Raw genomic sequence first — 4,650 nt, forward strand, 5'->3', positions numbered from 1 at the left:
TCGGTGCTAGGATGAGCTCGATGGAGCTGCTTCTTTGTAATCCCACTAACACCCTCTTCATATGTTAAGGTTCCTTCTCCGCCGACCTTATCTGATTCTCCGTAATCCCTCCAACACTCCTCGACATCTACGATGGTTAGTACTTCTCGACTCGGTCCTGGTCTTATTCTTTGCTAGTATGCTTCTTTTCTTCCCCTATTTACTGTTAGGATATATTTGATTTGTGGTCAATGTTCTTATTGATCAAAATTGTTTGTCTCAAAGAATTGATCAAAGTTTTGAAAAAGAAAATGATTCCAGTCAGCAAAAGAGATGATATAAAAGGTAAATTTCTTTTCATTTTAGTGTTTTCTTCCATGAGATTCTCTAAACTCTAAAGATTCTTTTCTTCCTGTTCACAGCCATAACTTCCATCTCTACTGGAAATAATGAATTTATTGGAAATTAATTGCTGAAGCCATTGATAAAATCGGTCATGATGGAATAATTTCTATTGAATCTTCTTCATCAAGTGAAACTTTTGTGATTGTTGAAGAAGGAATGAAGGTATCAAGTGAAATACATCTTGTGATATTTTATTCATACATTCTTTTTATCTTTTTCATTTTCATATTTTAATGTCTATTCAGGAATACTTTCCCTACAGATCGACAAAGGATACATGTCTCCTCATTTTGTCACAAATTAGAACAATTTGTCTGTGGAATTTGAAAATGCTAAAGTCCTGATAACAGATCAAAAGATATCATCTGTGAAAGAAATTGTCCCATTTCTAGAAAAGTGTACTCAATTAAGTGTCCCTTTGCTCATTTTTGCTGAAGATATCTCAATCTCAGTTCTTGAAACCCTAATTGTTAACAAAAATCAAGGTTTACTTAGGGTTGCTATTGTGAAATGTCCTGGTGTTGGGGAAAGAAAGAAAGCTTTACTTCAAGATATTGCCCTCATGACAAGTAATTCTGTAACAATTTAAGTATTTCATATATTACATTTTGAAGACTTATTTTATGCCACCTTTCTGCTGACATTTATCATGTTAAAATAGGAGCTGAGTTTTTATCTGGAGATTTGGGTTTATCTCTAGAATATGCACCCTCTGATCAGCTTGGAATTGCACAAAAATTAACTATAACATGTAATTACACAACTATTGTAGCTGATCCATCCATGAAAGCTGAAATCAAAGCAAGAATTTCACAAATAAAGAAAGATCTTTCTGAAACAGATAGTTCTTATCTTTCCAAAAAGCTCAGTGAACGAATTGCAAAACTCTTTGGTGGTGTTGCCATTATCAAGGTCAGTTTATTTATTAATTATGACTAAAATAATGTATATATAATAAATTGAAAGAATTTTGGTTATCGGTAGGGGCCCACACTGAGATGGAATTATAAGATCGAAAGCTAAGAATTGAGGATGCAAAAAATGCCACGTATGTAGCCATGGATGAGGGTATTGTGCCTGGTGGTGGGGCCACTTATATTCATCTTCTTGAGGAAATTCCATCCATTAAAAAGTTAATGGAAGATCCAGATGAAGAAAGTGGTGTCAACATCATAGCATCTGTATGTTTCTGTTTCCTATGTTCTTTCTACATTAAGTCAAAAAGTCAAAAAGAAAACTGATATAGCTTACTAGATTAAGTTACTTACTAATCATGTATTGCAGGGACCAAAATTAGACATATGCCTAACTGTTCACTCTCCCCTTTTAAATAACTATAGGAAATTAGACTAATTTAAATATTTTAAAATCATCACAGGCTTATATTTTGTTGCTGACCACCCTTTTTTCAAAATCATCCTGCATTTTCACCATCAACCTCAATAATTTGTGATAGGTCTGGTTTTATAAAAGGAAGATGCAACATGTTTCATTTATTAAGTGAGGTTTTTTGGCTTAACCCATTAAGTGATTATGCATAGATTAATTAAAAAAGAAAGAGACATATATAGCTATCCATATTAAGTGGTTAACTCATTAACTCAAAAAGAAACACCACCTCAATCTGGTTTAATGTGGTATCGAGGTATGTTGGAATGCTCTTTGTGAAGAGTAGTGGAAAGCCAATGGAGATGCTGGGAAAGCTAAATGAGCTCATAGGCTTTGCTCCCGATGAAGAAATAGAACTGTTTGAGGTCAGCCTTTTAGTCTATTGTATTACTTATAATGCTATATATATATATATATATATATATATATATATATATATATATATATATATATACTGTTTCCTAAATTACCCTTGTCATTCAGGAAATCAAATTCGAACCTAATGTCATGTGTGAACACATTGATAAGAAGCTAACATTTCGAGCTAGTCAGGTAAATTTTCAAGTTTTTTCTTTTTTTTTCATATATTTATGACAGTTTCTTGATTTAATTTAATCAATACATTTTTGGTTTTATAGCTTGAAGATGGGGAAAATATGGCGATAATGGAAGGTGTGCTTTTCACTTAAGGGCTGTTTACAAGGGCAATATAGATAAGAATGTTTGGGTTGGTCTCAAATCTCTGTCTGGTGCTGTTAAGGTTCTCAACAAAGAGGGTCTTCAAGGCCACAGAGAATGGCTTGTAAGCTCCTCTAGTTCTTTGTCCTTGCAACTAGACTGAAGTTAATTTCCTTGGTAAGCTCAGACATCCCAATTTGGTGAAATTGATTGGGTATTGCTGTGAAGATGACCACATAATGCTTGTTTATGTGAGAGAAGGCGTTTTCAACAGTGGGGACACCAGACTATATCGCCCCTAATCTGAAGAGTTGTTGAAGAAAGGACATGGGATGGATTGTGTACAGCCTGGTGGTGTTAATTGGATTTTTGAACTTGAGGAACTTCTTGATGCTGCACAATCTGGTTAGTGTTCTATCTAATCTTTTAGGTTGTTCCTTATTTACTAATAATCTGATGGAAATTGCAGATGAAAATGTTGGTACTTCATCAAAGTCCAATGAGGAATCTAAGGATGTTATTTCTTTTTTGGAGGTTGATATTATCACGCCAACACATAATTTATTAGCCAGAAAGTTGACTTGCGAGATATTACCAGGGAAAAGCCTTCTTCTTACCGGTTAGTGTTATAGTCAGAGATAATGATTATAAATACTTGTGAGGATTAAAAAAAATAAAAATATAAAATGAAGATATAGTTACTGCTAGTACGAGTAAATAAGAAATTATTTGGTACAAGAGAATGTAAGTTTCTATGCCATATCAATGTTAAGTTGAAATTAGAAAGTATTGTGTTCATTTCTTAGAGCAAATATATAATTACTCATATATTACTTTATCAGAAAGGATGTTTATGATCTTCATCAAGCTGTGCTAGGTAAATGCTATATTTAACATTAAGATATATTAGAAAATGAGAAATCAGTTAATTTATTTATTTTGATTTGTTGTTCATCAAGCTGGTTGGTATGCATCCTATTCTATGTCCAACACAACAAGGATGATGATGGTGCATTTATATCTTCTTAACCTGTTACCTAATAATTTTTCTCATATTATTACATCATATTTCTTCATTTTTAACTCCTTAATTTATCAATCTAATCATTATTAACTTCATTCTTGTAAAACCAGGTGTCTATGCTATATAATGATTGGTTTTCCACTTTTCATGGTGGAAGTGGACATAGGGTTTCTCTTTCACAGTTTGTAACATCTTGTATTCAAGAAATAGCAATGTACTTTCCATAAAAAAATTATAAATTGTATTCTTTGAAAAAATTGTTAGATTGGTAGTTTTAAAAGTATAATGTCCTAATAAGAATTAATTTTAAAAGTAGAATGAAAATGACAAGTGATTTTGTGTTTTGTTTATAGGGTTGATGAAAGCGAATAGCTCTGGAGTTAGAAGAGGAAAAGAAAGCTCAAGCTGAAAGAGATAAGATGCTGCAAATGCAAGTGTTGCATTCTTTTCGATTGTTAGTATGAAACAAAGAGTAGATTAGATGAATGCAAATTTATATATTGTAAGAAATAGAATTGTATGACATGAAATTTTATGCAATTTATTGTATTTTTTGTATATGGTATTTTTGTTAGGGTTTCATCCTAACCATGCACACTATATAAAGAAGCATATGATGCAAGAAATGTGACACTAGTAGTGTGAGACTTAGTGGTGGCCGATTCCACAAGAAAGTATACTACTCTCTCAAAGTTTTCCAAGTGTTTGTGGTGATTTGTGATTCCATTTGAGGCATTCACACTATTGGTGCTTGGCTCTCAAACTCCAAACAATCAACCATCATCAAAAGGTATGTATTTCTACTAGTACTTTTATGATTCATAATCCTTATGCTATGCTAGTTAGGAAGAAACCTTGGAAGTTATTATTTGCATCTATTTTAGAAGAAAACATAGATCCAAGGTTTATTAGGGTTGCATGCACACTTAGGAAGTGTTAGATTGCTCAAAACCCGACAGTGGTATCAGAGCCTAGGCTTGTTTTCTTGAATACTTGATGCAAATTGCTGAAAAATGTCGGAAAACTGCATTCTGCACAGCAGACTCGCCGAGTCCATTCATGGTACTCGCCGAGTCCATTCATGGTACTCGCCGAGTCCATGTGTAGATTCAACCAACTCGCCGAGTCAGCTCATGCACTCGACGAGTTGGCAGGCCTGAGTGCAGATTTTCGAG

At 33.4% G+C, this 4,650-nt stretch overlaps 1 long non-coding RNA gene and 1 pseudogene across 1 annotated transcript; both read left to right on the plus strand.

The window, feature by feature from the left end:
• Positions 1 to 230: 230 nt before the first annotated feature.
• Positions 231 to 1,625, plus strand: LOC145099066 (chaperonin 60 subunit alpha 2, chloroplastic-like; annotated as a pseudogene).
• A 434-nt stretch (positions 1,626 to 2,059) lies between these two features.
• Positions 2,060 to 2,425, plus strand: LOC145100474 (uncharacterized). Its single transcript, XR_013705066.1, has 3 exons — positions 2,060 to 2,138; positions 2,257 to 2,325; positions 2,412 to 2,425. It is a non-coding gene; the product is annotated as an uncharacterized LOC145100474 (long non-coding RNA).
• The last annotated feature ends 2,225 nt before the right edge of the window (positions 2,426 to 4,650 follow it).

The sequence above is a fragment of the Lactuca serriola genome, chromosome 4 (genome assembly GCF_051521515.1).
Source record: "Lactuca serriola cultivar US96UC23 chromosome 4, Lser_US96UC23_V15, whole genome shotgun sequence".
Classification (NCBI taxonomy): Eukaryota; Viridiplantae; Streptophyta; class Magnoliopsida; order Asterales; family Asteraceae; genus Lactuca; species Lactuca serriola.